Source organism: Zootermopsis nevadensis, unplaced genomic scaffold, assembly GCF_977971745.1.
Source record: "Zootermopsis nevadensis isolate Lab colony 2312 unplaced genomic scaffold, Znev_1.0 Znev_ptg000021l, whole genome shotgun sequence".
Taxonomy (NCBI): domain Eukaryota; kingdom Metazoa; phylum Arthropoda; class Insecta; order Blattodea; family Termopsidae; genus Zootermopsis; species Zootermopsis nevadensis.
This window is the reverse complement of record NW_028259153.1, coordinates 20,146,843-20,165,830: the sequence shown is the minus strand read 5'-3', so window position 1 is coordinate 20,165,830 and position 18,988 is coordinate 20,146,843. Positions and strand designations below refer to the sequence as shown.

At 42.0% G+C, this 18,988-nt stretch overlaps 1 protein-coding gene across 2 annotated transcripts in view; it reads left to right on the top strand.

Moving 5' to 3' along the window:
- igl (IQ calmodulin-binding domain containing protein igloo) overlaps positions 1-18,988 on the top strand; it is a 68,065-nt gene that overhangs the window by 22,433 nt on the left and 26,644 nt on the right. The window lies entirely within an intron of this gene.

The following is an 18,988-nucleotide window of genomic DNA, read 5'->3' as shown; positions in this document are numbered from 1 at the left end:
AACATCAAAATTTGTTTGCTTTGAAACTTTTGCAGATGGGGATTCTACCTGAATTCAGTTGACAAATTGTATTTCTTGTTCCTTCCTACTTTTTTTTATTATTTTTGTTATTTTCCGGAAGACTCCAGTGCCTTCCTGCAACCGTGCATTTAAATTGTGACTGTCTGCCACAAAGCCAAACAGATGGCCGGCAAATCCGAATCACAACGCCGTTCGACTAGAAATGCTTACGAGATGGAGGTTTAAATATGAAGGGGCTGCTGTCTCGTCTGGAGGTTACGTTTAGGCGTCTTTTTCTTCCCCATTCAAGCAAAGCGGCCCTTAAGCTCACACGACATAGAATTGGGGAGTTTAAATACATTTGTTCTCTGTTCACTGCACAGTGCTCATTTGCATTTGGTTCGCCTCTCCCCTTATCTCGTGCCTTTTTGTTTTGTTTCTATATTCTCGCCTCTTTCACGCTTCTTTCTCTGATTCATTCCTCTTAGTGTCTCTGTTGTTGTGAATTGTGTTTCACATTTTCTCTCATTCTTGTGTAATTCTCTGCAACCGAGTGGTTATCACTCCCACTTCGTATTCTGGAGGTCCCGGGCTCAAGTTTTAGCCCGCAGACCGGCTATCCAGACTGCGCTGTTTTTCGTAGTTTTCCTTAGTCACTCCACGCAGATGCCGGGATAGCAACTTGAATTAGGCAACAACCGCTTCTCTCCACATCTCTCTAACTCTGAAAATGTTAAATGTCGGTGTCCCAGAAACCCTTCTTGCGCTGAAGGGCAGTATTAAGTGAGGCTTTCACACTGTTGCCAAGCTGTATCGATCTTGGAGTAGAGCGAAGTTCACAACGTTGCCAGAACTGCCCCGAAACTCCCCCCCCCCTACCCCCAAACAACGACACTTTTGAAAACTACCTGTTGGTGATATTTGTTTCCAGCCCCATCTTCATGTCTGACGAGCATGTATATTTTTGATATCCTTACGTCATGGGCAAGGAAAGAACACGCCCTTTGTCGAGTAGGTGTAATACGAAACACCAAGTGGATTTGAAGATGGCGGTCTTCTGGGTTGTAGCGTCGTGCATCTGGTAGAAATTTACCGACGTTTCAGAGGTCCTTGCTGCCTCCATCATCAGGGCGATGAGAAAAGGCTGCAACACAGAAGACAAGCCATTTTTGGACTCATCGCCGTGAGAACCTTAAAACGTTATTTATTAAGTGAATATATTCATGACCCCTGTTGTTGTACTGGAACGAAGTCTCCCGTGGTGCGCCTTGCTGTTCGGGCAAACGAATGTCAGCACAGGGCCGAGGGGGGGACACGCTCGCCCGGACCCGGAACTGGGCCGAGCGAGGGTTCAGAATGCGGGTCAAGGGAAACGTTAGGTAAGGCGCAGAGCCCCAGCTGAAAAGTTCTTATCTTTCTTTTGTTACGCTGTAAATCGTTGCCTTCCAGACGAATGTCAGATTTTTGGCCTGTGACTTGTTCCAGTTAAAGCTCAATCTATACATTGCGTGAGACTTGGTGATCGGCTCATTTCTAGGTCCCTGCCCCCCACACGACGACACGACAGAAGAGAAACATGTCAGGGCACCAGACAAGACCTTCAGCCGCGCTGCGTTGTAAAAGATGCTTTCATTAATTAACTGGAGTCTTGCTTAAGCTGGCATTTACTCATCCCGCCTTCATAGAGCTGCGAGTTCATTAGAGTGTTCACACTAGCTTCTTACAGGTCCTTATCTTGAGCCAGATTAATCCAGTACTCAGCCTCACACCTAGTTTATTCGAAGATTCATCTCAGTATTATCCTGTCATGGAACTCGTTTCTCTTAGTTTGCTACTAACATTTCGTATGCGTTTCTGGCTTCCGTCATGCTTGTTTGCAATCGAAAACGCTTTATTCTGATGGTGTCAGAAAATCTTGTGGGCTCTTGGGTAAAAAGCATTCTTGGGAGAGAGAAAAATTGTCAAAATAACCTGAAATTATTTCGTCACGAGCTATAATAAAATTTATTTTGATTTATTTCTTGCCTTGATGTAGAATCCCATGTTTTGGAAAGAGATGTGACCGCATTTGAACGCATCCTAACTGAAAGAAATGTATCACAAAACGCGCGTCGCAAAAGATATGTAGAATTGGCAATTGTATTAAGCCTCCCCTATACATTTTGCGTACAAGCGTATTTAATCTTTATTAATTTGGAGATCAGTTCTTCCTTCTTGCCTTGTTAGCGCGGTCAGTGTCTGCCAGACACCTTGAGCCGCCTTAAGCCACAGAGAGTCTTGAGACAGGCGGTCTATCGGGCTAGAGGTTTGGCCTCCCTGTTGCTTATTTGACGATTTTTTCCAGCACGTATACTGTTCAGTAGGACAGTGACTGTAAATGATAAATTGGGAAGCGAGCTGCCGTGATCTGCTTAAGCTACTATTTAAACATCTTGGAGTAACAGAGGAAAACCACGAAATATATATTTTAATGTATCGTGGTTCACGGCCGAAAATCAAATTTGGGTTTTAAAATGGGGGCCTAATTTGCATACAATGTTTTCAGAGGAAGATCTCTATTTAAGGTACCGAAAAACAAGTGAGGGAATTGGGGTTTCGTTTGATATATTCTTAATCTCGGCACCAAGATGGAGGTAAGTGGTCAGGTTTATCTGTTTTTTTTCCTTCCCTGACTTTGATTCTTTTCCTTTAAAGATTTAGTGTTTCAGCGTTTTCCACGAATCGCCGTGGTGTATCGGCAACTTCTCCTTCGCGTCTGTTGAGCAAGAAGCCTATACAAGAGTTTGCAGGCGGTACAAGTAGAGTATTAACTTGCTGTTGATTCGAAAAACAAACCGGATGGGGAAGTTTGTGGTTAGAACATGGCAAGGTCAAGATGAGGTACAGTAGGATAACAGGGCTGTAAACAATTTGGGTTAGATTAATTATAAACTACAGTGAATCCTGTGAAATATTAATCTTTTTTGTTGTTTGATATATTATATTTGTCAGTCTTTATGTGTAAACACTGTCCTGGATATGACATTGCCGGATACAACCGGAAAACGAAAACATTTATTACAGTTTTGTTCCATTGCCATATAGAGAATAGGCATTGTTCCCGAAAAATGATTTGGTATTCGTAAAATAGTCTTAAGGTGGCGAGAAATGCCAATGAAATTCTAACATGTGCTCGGGGGAGCGTTTGCAGACGTTTGTGGATGGTTCATTTTGTTTACGATCAAAATGGCAACATTTCATGATGAACAAACAGTGGCGAGATTGTGGCTCTGGACCCTTCCAGGCTCCAGAGTTGTTGTTTGTAGCGAACTTAGCGTCAGACATCCTGCGCTAAAATGGAGCCCTAGCTTATTTCAAAATGTTTTTTTTTTACAATAAGAGGATTTGACGCGTGTTATGACGCAAATATCCCCGTTATAAATTTTTGCAATATTAAATTTCCCAGAACTGTTTGTTATCGGCTAAGCAGTCCAGTGAAATATAACACCAGGATTTTGTTAGCTTACATCGTGTTTATGTGATCGCGACTTGCGTGTGCCCATGCAATTTCTATCAGAAACCACTGGATATATTCGAAGATACGAGTCTCGGTGGCTCAGTGGATAATTTGACTGACCAAAGCGGTGCGATCGAGGATCGATTCCAGGCATGGAGCTCCTATTTATTTCTCGTCGACAACCATATCGACTCTGGGGCCCAATCCAGTGGGTATTGGGAGGTATTTTCCAGGGGTAAAACTGCTGGAATGTGAAGCTGTTTATCTCCACCTAGGACCGATATTAATCAAGCTCTATATCCACTGTCTTAGTACGCTTTCATTGCGTAATGTTTTTTGATACTTGGACAATTTATCTTTGCTTCTTTTATGTTAGAAATATAGTAATTTTTGAAAATATAATTTGATGTTATATTACTTTACCATGTGTTGTTTGTAATGGATTATAAATTTGAAATGAACGGGGAGGAAGTGGTCGTGACATATTGTGAGTTTCTGTACCAATATTTCTCTGAAGAAAGTAGAATAAAAATGAAATTTCCCACTGATGGTAGTCTATCTGAAGACTCGATTTTCATTGTGGTAACTCTGGCTGGAAGACAGTAGTGCCAGTTGTTTCGCCGCTGTACTCGCTTCTCGACACTAAAATTAATCATTTCCCGTCATGTAACGTGTAAACACGTCCATGAATGAATGGTGTGTGCACCAAGACTCTTCAGTTGTCCAGTCTTTCAGGTATCATAGCCAACAAAAGAACGAGCATTGGTGTTACACAAAAGATTTCCCATGCTCTTACTTCGGTTTGGTTCTTAAACCATTAATAATGGTTAATGCGAGTTTGACAGAATCCGCCAGTGTGAAACACTTACACGTATCTTCCATATGATTTTTCGTTACTATATGGTATTACGTTAATTTATGGCAAACACAATTTTTTTATCGTGGTCTGCTGAAGTGTTGTGGATTTGAGTGTTGTTTATGTTGATCTTCTGGGTTGCAACGCCGTGTGGAGTTGTAAGTGAAAATAAAGGTTTTGGAGGAACATTTTCAAGGCTGAAGATGGAGGCAGCAGGTTTATACTAAACGTTTGTATCAATCTGCAAATCCACATATATGTGTTACTTTTCCGTATCTTTGTCACTTTTTTATTTATATATCAGACAGTGACACCGTCGTTAAATGAACTATAAATATACGTGTAAATATAATATATTCTCTTAAAGTTTTATCAATATGTTTTCTTGACTGACACAATTTGTCTTGGCGGAAAGTTAGGATAACAAATTACTTGCTGAGATATATACGTATACTTTCAATGGCCCTCTCTTTCTACGGGTTTGTGCACCCCTGTTCCGAGTCAGCAGACTGTGGCGTGACCAGTGACTGCAGTGGGTCTCTAGTATTGACAGGTCACAGCTTCGTCTTCGCTTCAAGGATGTAGCAGTCTCTTCTTGTCTTACCGTCAATCAATACGTTGCGTTATTAAAATAAGGTTCTTCGTTCGCTTAATTAAGCAACATCCCGTCAAAATGTATAGGGGCGATGAAGATAAAACTCCACGCCTTCTTAACCTCATCACCAGATGGAGGCGACTGGTCAACTCCACGCTCGGACCGCATTTTCCCGAGGTAAGAAAGCGTTCGGCGCACTCTCGAAAATGGATTGGGTGGGGCCACAGCCGGCCTGAACACTGATGTTGAAAGAATCACTTCTCTGCGCTTTTTAATATTTAACATTATTACGCTTCGTTATAAAATTGTACGACTGTCGGCACTGTAGGCGTAGAAAGTGCGTTTGTAAAAGAAAAACGTTTGCGACGTTCGTAGAACACGACTTGCCCCGATGATGGAGGCAGTCGGCTCCTCTGAAACGTCGGTCAGTTTCCAGCAGGCCGCATGTGCGTAACATTCCAGAAGACAGTGATCGTCCAGAGTCCCGGAGTTTTTGAATTCCAGAACATCAAGAGATGAGGTGATAACATTAAGATGAATCTTAGTGAGATGGGATCCAGTCGAATGGCTGGTATTAGGTAATATCGGTGTTGAATCCTCGTGTTCTGATACCGTGGAGTTAGTTTAAAACATGAAAGTTTACTTCGCTCTGTGATGAGAAAAGTTTCGGAACGGAGTTTGGCTTCTTTCTGGAGGACAAGAAGCCCCCCTGAACGCGTGTCAGACCCGCGGCTGGCACTTGGCTTCCCGGCGGTCGTTGGAGCAGAATTCTTTACGAAGGGACGCTTGTACGTGTTCGGCCGGGCCCACTGCTGCTTGCACTGTGAGCTTTTATGTATCTGAGGAAAACCATGAATAGGTCTTCAGTTGAAGTTGTATCGAATCTTGACCGACAGAAAAGCAATCCTTGTCAAGATTTTTCGTAATTGTACTCGGTCACGCCATGATAATTCTGGGTTCGTATCTTAAAAATGCACTAATATTGGTTCTTTATCTTTTTTTAAATTATCAACTTATATTTTGTGTGATATGTTGAACTGTTCATTTCATCGTTTACAGGTCAGAATATTTTCCTGGCCCGTTTATTTAATTCGAACATAAAACAATTACTGGTATGCGAAGAGATTCTGGAGGTAAGAAATTGGATGTTATTAAAAGAGTAATAACTTTATTGGCATTTTTCGTTAGGTTAGGCTGTTTTCCTAAATTTTTAAATGTCACGCTTTTGTTAAGAGGCTTTGAGAGACGGCGATGTTAGAGCATTAAGTGCCGACAAGTGAGTCCCATGGGTGGCCTATTCTGGCCGTATGTTTGTTTACGTAAGGCGACCATCGACACGCGGGAGAGCGGATATGAAGTTGTGTTTGTGAATATGACGCCGTGAAGACTTCAGATCGTATATAAGAATTGCTTTCATGAGGAATTAAGTCAAGCGTAGTCTATCTTGACTTAAGTTCTTTCACGCCCAGCTTCGCGACGTTTTAGTCTCGTATTTAACGTAATCCGACGAGACAGCCTCCTTCGAGACCAAGGGTTTTGACCTCCGGAATAAAATCCGACCCATCTCGTGGAAACAATAATAATAATAATGTTGGCATTGTTTTCAAATTTCGCTCATCGGAATAAATGTAGCAAGAGCCCGGAGTCGGTGTGGCTCGGACGAGTCCGGTTCTCGCCGAAGTTGTGTCCCGGCCGGGACCTCAGCGCGAGTGGCAATTCTGTTCCTCAGTTAGGAGCAGGGCTTGGAGCTGGTCGTCCGTCGGTCGGTGCTGTTCGTCTTCTTTGGGGCGACCGCCAACACAACCTCCTGTTTCGGCTGCCGTTCTAGGTAGGTTATTGCTCGCACTAGTATTTCGCCTCTTCGAAACTGGCCGACTGTTTCTCCTGCTAGGATCCTCCCTGAAAAAAAAGAGTAGTTCAGTCCTTCGAAGCCGAAGCTCGTCTGAATAGCATTTAAAGAATTCAGTCCGTACCGCGAAGAAAACACAACACTTCACCATTACAAAGATCGATTGGTTAACGATGTTTAATGAAATAATCGCTGTTTACTGTGGGAATCGTAAGAAACTCACGTATACAAAAATAAGCCTTGCTGGTTGTTGAAGCAGGTAGGACATGCAATTACCATTCTGCTAGAAAAGGTTAAATTGTTATTTATAATTTAACATTTATTTTCACGTGTCTTAATAAATTTATCTCTGAATAATTTTTAATCGTCTTAGATACATACAATTTACGCAAGTTCCAGATTTTCAAATAATATTTTTTAGATCGAGTAAGAATTTCCTCTAAGAATTCACAGTATTTGCAATAAACATAAGACATTATGTTTAAAAACTTATCTCCGCGTCTTTATCGTGCGGTCATGTAACAAATTCTAATTGTTTCAAGGAATTAAAAAAGAATTAAGTCCTATCTCATTTACAGCTAATAATTCGTGTTTTGTGAATTTATCTTACGAGGAAGATAATTCATTTGTAATAACTATTATTGTTTTAATCTACCGTTGTTTTCAGATGCCATTTATTCGACAATTAACTTCCGCTGTTGTATAAACATCGGCATCGCTATGGAAACATTTCGTCTTCATTATTAAGCCTTGGATTGTAGAAACTGAATTTGCTTACTTAATCTAATAGCTGAAATTCGCGTCGTAACAGCTGACGGCTGAACTGCAAAATTGTGGTCTGGTTGTTACGTTTCAAGAGACGTGAATCGATCTGAAAGCGAATGTTTGTCTTTCTGCGGTTATTTTAAAGTACGTACGGAGGGGATGGAGGGGGAACAAGAACCAACAGGAAACAGATAAGAGACAAGGAAACACTTCCTTCACGAAGTAGAACCGAAATTCGCTCTTTCTAAGTTACTTTCCATGTGGCTACTTTAGGACAGTTCCTTGTAATATTCCGAGTGATTACTAGCTTTTTGTTTTGAACCGGAGTTATTTTTTTGCGGGAACATTTGGATTTACTTCGATCAAAATTGAAACTGTAATTCTCGGCTTGTCCTTGCAGAGGGCATCCTAAGACACCTGAATCGTTACTCCGTGCGTACATCTCCTAACTTGTTACTACAATAAAGGATTTTATTTTATATTTTTTGGAAAGTTAATCTATGGTTTTAAATATATCATATGACCCCAAATAACCTGCTGTAAACATCGTCACCATTGATTTTTTGCAATTTATTTTTTCATGCTCGAACCGTTACGTGTTTTCAAATGCCTTACGCAAACGTTCTCGGTTTTCCTCAGCTTCTACAAGCGAATGCTGCGATAACGTGCAGAATTAGGTAGTCCACCTTTCCTTTCTGCCCCCGCCATGAGAATTCGCCTTTAGATGTTGTATAATGCTTTCAGTTCCGACATAGTTACATAATTTAAGAAACAGTTGTCATAAAACTAGTGTACTCCACCCCCCCCCCCCTCCCCATGCCCCTTGTGGGAAACTGTCACGTGATCGAATCTCTGCGAAACCCGACAAAGTAAAGGCCATTTTCCGTTTCCTTGCGAACATGTGCTTAGTCTGTGCGTCATGTCGTAAGACGTTGCATAATTAAAATATTTGGGAGCACGAAGAAAATGTGGTTTAAATTCGTGGAAGCGTCTCCTATCTAACATCCTGAGACCAAAATTTAAACTAAACTTCTACTTTTTGTTTTGTGTAGGTATGGCCTCTGATCATAATGGGAGAACGTAGGTTCAGGGTGTTATAAAACAGGCTCCCTTATCGTCTTAGGGGCAAAGCTTTATCTGCATTTTCTAATCCCAACCATGCATACTACACGACCTATTCTAATAATATTCCCCTTTACGCGGTTTTCTCAACCCTCCCGTCACTTCTTACCCCTTTGGCACAATCATTCGCCTCGGCAACCCGCGTGACGGCTGAAGACAGCGGCCATGATATCAGGTGACTGTGGGTTCTGTTCTGGTTCTCTTGAAAACTGATCGGTATCGATTGTCGCTCGCTACGTCGACTCGGTCAGACATCATCGGTACCTGTTAATTTCTAGAGATCCTAGTTACGGTTGTAGCAGCGTCCGAGAGAGGCGCTGATGCGGCAAACGTAATTACATTTTAATTGTTTTACATCATTTAATATCACAGCTAATTGTTATGGTTGATTTCACGTCCGATGTAACGAGACAACATTGCAAGATTTTAATCCATTGCTGGTTTTGCACAGTTTCTGTATTCAAAGATTAAATGTCATCCGATGTGTATCAAACTGCGTTCTGTTCAGAATGTCACGTGTTCTAGCGTTGCCAGGCAGTTAATATTTTTCCATGAGACGCTTCGTATTGATCGACGACTCTAGACATTCGACGTTTCAGCGGAGCTGGGCGCCTCCATCATCAGGGTGATTAATCTCACCATTCCTTATCGTGTTCGCAAGAGTTTGCGTATCTTGATCCAGTTGGATCCAATCAGAATCTGTCCACACCATTTATCAGGCTAGAATTATCTGGTTTTCTCGTAATTATCTCGATGTTAGTAGTTATAAATACTGTTATTGACTCTAAGAAGTAAACATTTATACAGTTTGATACAGAGTGAAAATTTTTCGCCTGTTACATTTTCCTCCAATACTTCATGAAATAGAACAAAAACATTTTATAATTTTGTTGTTCAGTCTACACGTTTTCTAGCTGAAAAGCTATGTCCTTCCAAAATAACAACTGACCTTTTTCAAATCCAGAGTTTCTGGGCGGGGAGAGTCAGATGCCATTTCATTTCTCGATGATCTGACATCAGAACTGGTTCACTCCTGCACGTGCCTGATGTTCTTAGTTCATCGTTACAAACTTTCAGTTCGAGCTGAACTTCTTCAGGTAAGGAAACTTTTTTCATATTGACGTTGTGTGCCTCGTGTTGCAGGACGTCGCGCTCAAACAAAAGAAGGAAAATAATTTTTAAGAAAAAATACGGCTAATCCACGCCCTACCAATTTTGTAACTTTTTCGTCTCCATGGTGATACCATTACCGTCGTAATAGGCTATTACGTGCAGGAAGTGCACTCTTTCTTCGAAAATCATTTGTAGGTTGCTTACGAAACATCATTAGTCTCATTACGGCTTTGTGGAACTCAGAACGAAATACGAACAGCCCTTCTCGTTGATCCAGTGGCATTTCTTTAAATTTGCTCTCGTATGCGTCATTAGGGTAATGTGAGGCTGATGGACATGGGTGGAATAACAGCCCGTGCATGTATCGATCGTCTTGCCGTGTTTTGTTGTCAGTCGAGACGAACTTGTTGCTTCAGAAAGAAAAATGGCAATCTTGCCGGAATATTGAGTCTTGTCTTGAGCGATGTTCCCAGATTTTCGTAGCCAGTGTTCCGTACCACCAGGCCGCTTTTTGAGGGCATTGTCGCTGCTGCTGCTGCCTGTGACAGCTTTCGTTACTAACGCCTCGCCCTACGTTTCACAATTATAAGTCCCAGACACAAATCATGCTCGGTATTGAAGTTTTTTATTGCAGTGAAGAATTGTCTGTGTATTGTTGTAAGATAAGTTTCCACGATTGTTGTATCGGTCGAGGGGAAGTTTTCCGAATTATCGGAAACTCATTTTAATAATACACCACGTCGGAGTATCAATTAGTTAACGCTGTTTGAAAAATTGACACGGAAACCAGACATTGTTTGCTTCTATATAATCGTTTTAGAGGACGGTTTCTATGTCAAGTGCCAGGCGCAGGTGCTTTGAGAACTGAGTTCTCGTAACCATGGCAACCGAGGTACCTCAGAGGCCGCAGCTGACGTTGCCCGACTGTGAAGAAGCTTTGTAGTTCTGCTTTGAAACAGAAACTGACCACGGAGAAGAATTTCTCTTGAGAATCTGATAGTGGCACACTGATCAAAGAGTGTCTCGCTTCAGTCCGCACCTTCATGAACAGAATCGATTTTGAGATTATAATCGATTCAGTAAAATTCGCCTCAAGAGAGGCGTTGTTTCTGATATCAGTTGCTACGTAATTTATTAAGCTAGTTAATACAAATCGGTCTCACGATTTGTATCAACTCTTGTGGAGGGATTTTGTGAACACGGTGTTGAACCTTCGGGTTCCATAAAGAAAGTGGGTTATTCTTTGACAATCCGACTTTTTCAAGGAATTTCCTACACCATAGAATGCCTTGATACAAATCGTATTTGGCGAAGTTTTTCTAATATAATGTCGAAACAACCACGAAGTACCTCGGGCGAGACTTGAATCGGGAATCTCTCCGGTAGAAATCAGAAAGCACGTCGCTGTGCTAACTGCCTTGTTTCTGCGTCATCGTAACATTTCACCAAATTATGAATACGAATCAAGAGTAGTGAAGACATCAGTCGATTGTACGAATAATAAATGCGATCTGTGAATGTTTGAAGCCCCGTGTTCAATAGTACTTGAGTAGGGGGGGGGGGGATGTATCAATATTGCAGATGTCGCCCCGAGCGCTTTCCGGGGTGAGGGGGGAGGGGCTGAACAGCTGTGACGCCAGACTCTCTATTTATAGCACATATATCCCTTTCATGTCGCATCCCTACCGCTTTGCTATCCAGGCCAATTATCGAGGCATTAAGGGTTGCATACATCGACAAGTGCCAGGGACCGGACTCACTGTTGCCTTGGCAGCCTAGATTCAGGGGCTGCAGCAGAGTAAAGACATAAAACACGACAGACGCATTAGCGTTAGTGAAAGTTCACATTTCATTTACATCAGTGACCTCCCGCTTTGTGCGATTTCAGGTTCTCACGGCGAGTACGAAGATGGATGTCTTCTCGGTTGTTGCGACTTGTAGTCTGGTGGAAGTTTAATGACGTTTCTGAGGTCCTTGCTGCCTCCGTCATCAGGGCGATGATAAAAAACCCACCACCAGTAGCTATCATGAGGCGGGTGAATTCAATCCACACCCTCCAAAACTATTTTCCCAAAATCCATTTTAATATTATCATTTCATCAACGTATCGCTCTTCCAGTGTTATATTTCATTCAGATTCTCCATTAGAAGTTTTAGAACGCGTCTGTTGTTTCGCCATGCGTGCTACATGCCCCACCCATCTCAGCGAAATGTGTGGTGAAGAACTCATTTTGCAATTTTGTCCATCCTTCGTTCGTTACACGAACTACGAAAGAATAAATGAAGATCTGCTTCCGGCACACGATCTTATTGGTTTCAGAGTACGAAAATAAAAGTTTGCGTGTGAAGTCGTTATCAAAATCGCGCACGGTTAAGGCTCGGTCGATAGTACAGGGCGCTTTCATCTGTATTCTGAGTGGATGGTCACTTTAAATATTCAGCCGAAACTTTGGTATTGGAAATGCAAGAGGACTTTCCGCGTCTACGTGTTTCTGGAGTGTTACGTCCGGACGCAAATTTTCTGTTCTCTCGAGTATTCGGCGTGTTGGCACTTTTTCTAACGAAATACGTGTATGTTTTTTGCATTAGATCAGAAACAAGTTATTGAACAGTGGAATGTATGAAGGTATTTGTTTTGTGGGTTTAGTTCTGTGTAGTCTGGTAGACGTGTCAGAGGTCCATGTTACCTTTATCGTCAGGGAAGTGAGTTTTCGTACCTCGGGGACGTCGGTCAACGTCTACTAGACTACATGGCGCAACATCCCAGAAGACAGCGTTCTTCATCTCTTGTCTTATTTGGGTTTTTTAGACATTGGTTTTTGATTTACTCCTGACACAAAGAACGTGGCTTTTGATCGTATTACTGTGTGGTACTGAGTCCTATTATCTCTTCAGGGTCACCAAACCTGACCTTTGACTGATGTTACTTGGGCGTGGCTCCTTTGTCTGTTCGTAAATCGATTTAAATAATTATCAGATTGTTACTAAGGTCAAAGGTTCAATCTCGTCCTCAGATGTTCGCCGTTGTGTGATTGTTTAATATTGTTCTGGCTGTAGCAAAATATGTCTGGATGCTTGTTTTTTCGACGCTCGTCTTACCGAATTAATTACGGACTTGTGTCTGTTCGCCGGACGCGCGTCTCTTTTGCTCTCGCGCTGTGCGTGCGTGCGTGTGTCCTCGCCTCCTCAGTTCCTGAGATGGATGGACGTGTCACAGAGCCAGGACCTCGTTACCGTCGATGGATGTCCACTTCTCTGTGGCATAGATCGTCAGACTAGTGGAATTCTTCACCCGAGTTTTTCATAAAACAAAAAGTAATAGACAGTCTTTGGACATATGTATCCCGTTTAACCAAAAACATCGCAAATATTTTATAAACTGTTACGTGGTATTAGATTTATGAATTAAATGGTTGCCATGCAACCAAAACAGTCTGTATATTTTGCCCAGTAGCACGTCCAGACACGAGTGATGTCCTAACTGAGGACAGATTTTATAATGTGCTGGCTGTTCTGGCCTGTCGCACACTTCGGAATCGATGGTTTTCGATTACGTAATATATTCAAGGGATTTTGTTTTAGAGACGGTTTGTTTGATGTGCGTCAACTTGTTTATTGTTTTAGGCATCTGTGGGTTTGTGATTCGCGCGAAAAATCCTAAGTTATCTTAGATAAATCTTAAGATTTACTTAAGTCAGGGGAAAAATCCTGGCTTAGCCACTCGAGCTGCTACAATACTAATTCGTATCGTGCTCCTATATTACCCACACCGCTAATGTTCGTCATTAGCGCTGGTTTTAAGCTCATAGTTACAATTTGTTTTGGTCTTCCCACAAGATCCGACCTTACACTCCATTGTGTCTGTTTGTATTATTCCTCTTTAAGGTCTTTGTAAATAAAGCCTAACAAAGAAAAGTGTTCTGCTGTTTTTAATTTCTTCAAAATAGTTCGTTTTCATTCGATGCGTGGCGCCATTTCATTTATCTAATTTACCTATTTGCTTTTAGTCGTTTATTAACGCTATTGAAAGGGAGTATGGACACTTCGCCGGCAGTGAAACATTTAATTTAGCCGGAGTGTTGAAGGTTAGGTTAGGTTTTATTGTTGTTGTTTCGTTATTGTTGTAGGAGCGAGTCGCCCATAAAATTCTGTGAGTACCCCCCCCCCCCGCCCCCGCCCCCCAAGAGATGTGTACAGCGAAAAAACGTTGTTTTACTGCTCAATGCAATAAAATTTCCCCATAAATAACTGACTTGTAATTCGCATTGCCGCCTCGTACACTTCTGTTGTTTACGACCCGGCTTTGTGTCAACACGGTTTTATTCAACGCGGGACGGTTCGTTGGCTGAACCACGTGACGACATAAATCTACTTCGTGTTCGTCAACATTAGTCGTGTATCAGAATCGTGCAACCTGACGGGTGTGCGCATGCATATTTAATAACGCTGAACGAATTAAGGTCACGGGGTACATCGATATAAATAAACATTAAATTATACAAAAATTTTATGATGCTTCTTGTTTCTACTCCATCGTCAATTCATTGTGGATCACGTCTGTGACTTATTCAGGTCATAAGGATTAAAACTCTTAATAATGTTTCATATTTGATGTTTAACAGCGGTGAAGATGGCTGTCTTCTTGGTTCTTGCGCCTTGTAGTTTTATAGACACTGGTGTTTTGAAGGTGCTTACTGCCTCCATCATCAGGGCGATGAGTAAGCCGATTAATATAGAGGAACAGGTCAATCGAGGTCGACGCTTGGCGGGAGCGATTTCTGTGAGGATGGACGGAGCAAAAAGCCAGTTGGACGGGAATAGAACCATGGACTCGGACGGAGAAATGCAATATGCGGATTAAGGGTGGGGGAGAACAACTAAGGAGAGAGGGAAAATGTAGAATAAAACAAGACGAAAGACGAGAAACGAAAAGCGTGGAGGTACGTAAAAGAAGGGAAAACGCAGCCGAAAAGTTGGCAGAACTGGTCGCAGGGAAGAAATTTCGTACGTGAAATAAATAATGTATGTCATTAGGATTTTTATGTGAAGCGTTCGTCGCTGTGTAAATAAATGTCAGACGAATTAACAAACAGAGGAAAGTGTGTTCTGTGTTCGGCTGTGTTCACTTTTTTCTGCAAACTTTATTTACTTACTTATTTATTTATTGTTTATTTAACGACTGTGCCGGCAGCTGTTATGTGGCGTCGAATGATGGGGTGATTAATGAACAATGAGTTGAAAATGATGTGGAAGGAAGCGGTTGTGGTCTGCTTGGTCTAACTGTAGGGACTGAAGATAATCACGAAATACATCGTCTCCGAACCGATGTTTGAACCTGGGTCCTTTCGAAAACAGAGCGCAGATAATAACACTGGGCTATAGTATTGCAGTTTATATGCGCACTAATTGACATGAAGTCTAATGGAATATTTAAAATAGCAGAAACTCTTGTGGGGAATAAATTTCCATTGAGGTACGCCTTCTCGTTAGTGTTTTGTTCACATGGGTTGTGCGAGTCATTAATAAACGAGCGAAGAGTCGTGCGTGCGTGCGTGCGCGCGCGCAGCGCCACAATTGGACCATTTAACAAAAGAATTGCTTCGGCGATGTAAATATCGTCTGGTTATATTGGACTTTACGCGAGTGGTGTGTGTGGGGCGCTGGGTAATGACGTCAGCGCGGAGGATTACCCATCCCAGGTAACCATGGTAACCGAGATAAAATGTCTGCAGTAGTATTAAAATAAGCTTAAAAAATGTTCTTGCCCTTTGGGAAGGAGTTGTTAAGATTCTTAGATGTAAATGCAGTTGAAATGGTTTGACAGTTGTTCGAAGTTCAATTGAAATTTGTGTATTTGTTCTTGAGTCATTTTATGCGTACAGAGATGCAACGGACGGACGTTGCGGCTTTAATACTCTCTCAGCAGGGATGTGGAAACGTCTGAAAACGGATGCATTGTACGTGAATGAGCGTCTCGGCGTGTTTACCTGATTGTTGATGTTCTGGATGGCTGCGTGGCGTTAGCAGGATGTAAATGTGGATGATATTAATTTGCATCTCAATTAGCTGAACTACTCAACGACTCAGCAACTGCCCAATTACGTCATTCACGTGCCCGTGTGGTAGTGTAACAAGGACACGCGAGTTTCGAGTCCAGGTTTTTTCAGGCAGGCGTTAGATAAGTGTTTTAATTTAAAGTAGGTCTTTTTGAAAGTGAATTAGTAAAAGTGGCAAGTGTAAGAATTGTCACAGTAAATAAACGGAAGAAATAATCCAGAGGAAATGGTGGGAATTCTGTATCTAATTCTGTCAGTCCGTCACGCTTCCCTCCAGGCACGTTTCCAACCCTGCAGAGCTTCTGTCAATGTAGCTGCGTGTCTGTACGTCCGTCCGTGCTTCTGAAAACAACTCTGGAACGGATAAACCAATTTTGTTTGTTTGTTTGTTTGTTTGTTCGTTCGTTTGTTCGTGAAAGTTCATGTTGGAAAAAGATTATCGATCCACATCATTCACCATTTGGATCAAACAGTTTTAACGACCGTTGCCATGGGGGGAATCCTCCGTGTTTACGTCATCACCCAGTCAGACGCTTCTTCCGCGCGAAATTCATTGACTCAGATAATTTTGACATGAATGGAGTTACATGCGAACGACAAGGGTTAAATTCGGGCGAACGCGCCGGTATTGTTACGATATGCATACAATTGCTAACTTGTTCTACATATATTTATATATATATATACCTATAACTTATATTTATTTGTATTGGTGGTTATGTAAATTTCTTTGCTGCCCAGTAAGTTACTTAAGGTAACAGTATTTATATCCCCCCCTCCAAAAAAAAAAAAATTAACGCGTAGTCGGTCCATGCTCTCAGATGTCACTGATTCGTGAGTCTCGTATTAACGCGTTTTAAAATAAAATTAAAAGAACAGTAGGGATTCAGTATCACCAATTTTAGCTTTCCCCCCCCCCCCCCCCCCCCATAATTAACGAGCTCGGCCTGCCTCTCATTCCGTATAAGAAATGACTCATTGTCTTCCAATGCAATAATCAGATTACGACAGTTGCTTGTGGAATAAATATCTACGCATGCGTAATTCAATTCGCGGTTACATCAAGGAGCCAACTGCGTCTATTGGGGAGTCATACACCACTCTAGCGCTGAATAGAAGTTAATTACAAGTCATCACTTCGTGTTGCCCTGGCAACTGGTCGAGCTGGGTGTTGGGGCAGGACAGTCATTTGTTTCTTATACAACAGCAGAATTTCCCTGGTTGCTAAAATAGCGGAGCAATGGGGTGGGGGGTATGTCAACCCATAAAAATGGCTTAAGATTACATCAGAGGGAACACATCGTGGAGGTCTGAAAGTTACTTTTGTGACGTTATGGCTTCTGAGGGATTTTCCTTTTGTTTGGAAAATAACGTCAGAGTGGTGCGCTCTCTCTCTCATATTCAAGAGAAACGTAAGTAATAAAATAAACTGAAAACAGACGTCGCGGTCGAGTGGTTAGCATTCCCTGCTGGTATTCCAGAGGTCCCAGATTTAAATCTCGGCCTGGAGATCGGTTAACCTGAAATATTACGTAGTTTACCTCAGTATCTCCAACAAAATACTGGAATTCCACGACCACTTCGATATATTTTGCAGTTTGTAATAATCCTCTCATTAGACACTGTATAGTCCGTCTATGTAGCGTCGTTAAATAAAATATGAATAAATGAGTGAATTCTTTCATGAAGAACGCTGTCTTCTGGGATTTTTCACTTTGTAGTCTGACGATGGTGAAGGCGTTAAGCTCGTCTGAAACGTCGGATGGTTTCTACGAGATTTTACTTTGCAACATCCCGGAAGACATGGATCTCCCTACCTGTCGCAGTAAGAACCTCGAATCTAATCAACTTCTTTCATCTTTATTTTTTTATTATTTGTTCCGTAATTTCCTCTGCAGAGCTCAAGAGTAAAGGATTGTCCTCTTGTTCTGGAGGTCTGAACTAAGACTTCAACGGGCTGCCACATCTACCCTGTTCTTTTCAATAAACGTGGGAGCAGTAACTAGCCCCTTCCCCAAGGATACACATTCTTCCATCTTACCTACCCCCGTTTGTCAATTTCGTATCGATAATACGGACGAAGATTGTATCAGTTACTGCGTGTGCTCCAGTAAAAAGAATCCCCGCTTGACCGTCGAGAATCGAGCCTCGTTGCTATCGATTACTGACGGAAGACGTACATAATTAATTGGTTTGTAGGTTGAGTAATGGCGTTATGTAACCGTAGCCTTGTGATAAAGACATGTAATTACGGTCCGTAGGAGCGAAGTCGTCGTACCTGCCGCGCGTTCTTCTAAATTACACGACTCGGCCTGGGGCTGCCCGGGCCTCACGATCTTCGGCCATTATTGACGAGGTTCACGATTCGTCTTGTGCAGCTGCGACCTGACGGTTTCATTTCTCGGGGCACTGATGCTTTCAAACCGACCTTTACCAACCGGAAATACAAGTTCCCAATTTACGTATGCATCAACAGTCTACGAATTAAAGTCCTCGGCACGCAAATACCGTTTGGTTAAGAAGTTTAAAAATTTGGTAACCAAAGATATTTTGAGATGGCTATGTTCAGGGATGTTGCAACGTGTGACCGCGTTGAAATTGATCTATTTTTCGGATCCGTTTACTGCGTCTGTCATCAGGACGAAAAAATGAGTTAAGAAAGGAGCAGTTCGGACAAGGCACGCGAATCTGGCCAGACCAGTGGTTGTGGTGAGGAAACAGAGCAAGGGAGCCAATAGAAGAATTTGGGGGGGGGGGGGGCCTCGGGGATGAAACCATTGAAGTAGACGCGGAAATATAATTTTAGGAATGGGATAAAAGAGACGAAAATTAAGGAAATCTAATGAAGAAAAGTACAATTAAAATCTCAGCGAAGATGTTTTAGATTTTGGACTAGTACAGACAATTTTTACGTCTGTGTTATTTAATAGGCGTCTACAGGAATTTAAAAATTACCAACACTTAATTAAGCACTATGCCATGAAGATATATGGGGGGATGTGGAAGTTAAACTCCAGCTATTCTTAATTTGCCTTGGTACCACAAGGTGGTCAGGGCTCAGTTTGAAATAAAGCGCATGTTCTGCCGGGAATCGAACTCCGGTATTCCTGTCTATAGCCAGTCACTGCACTGAGTT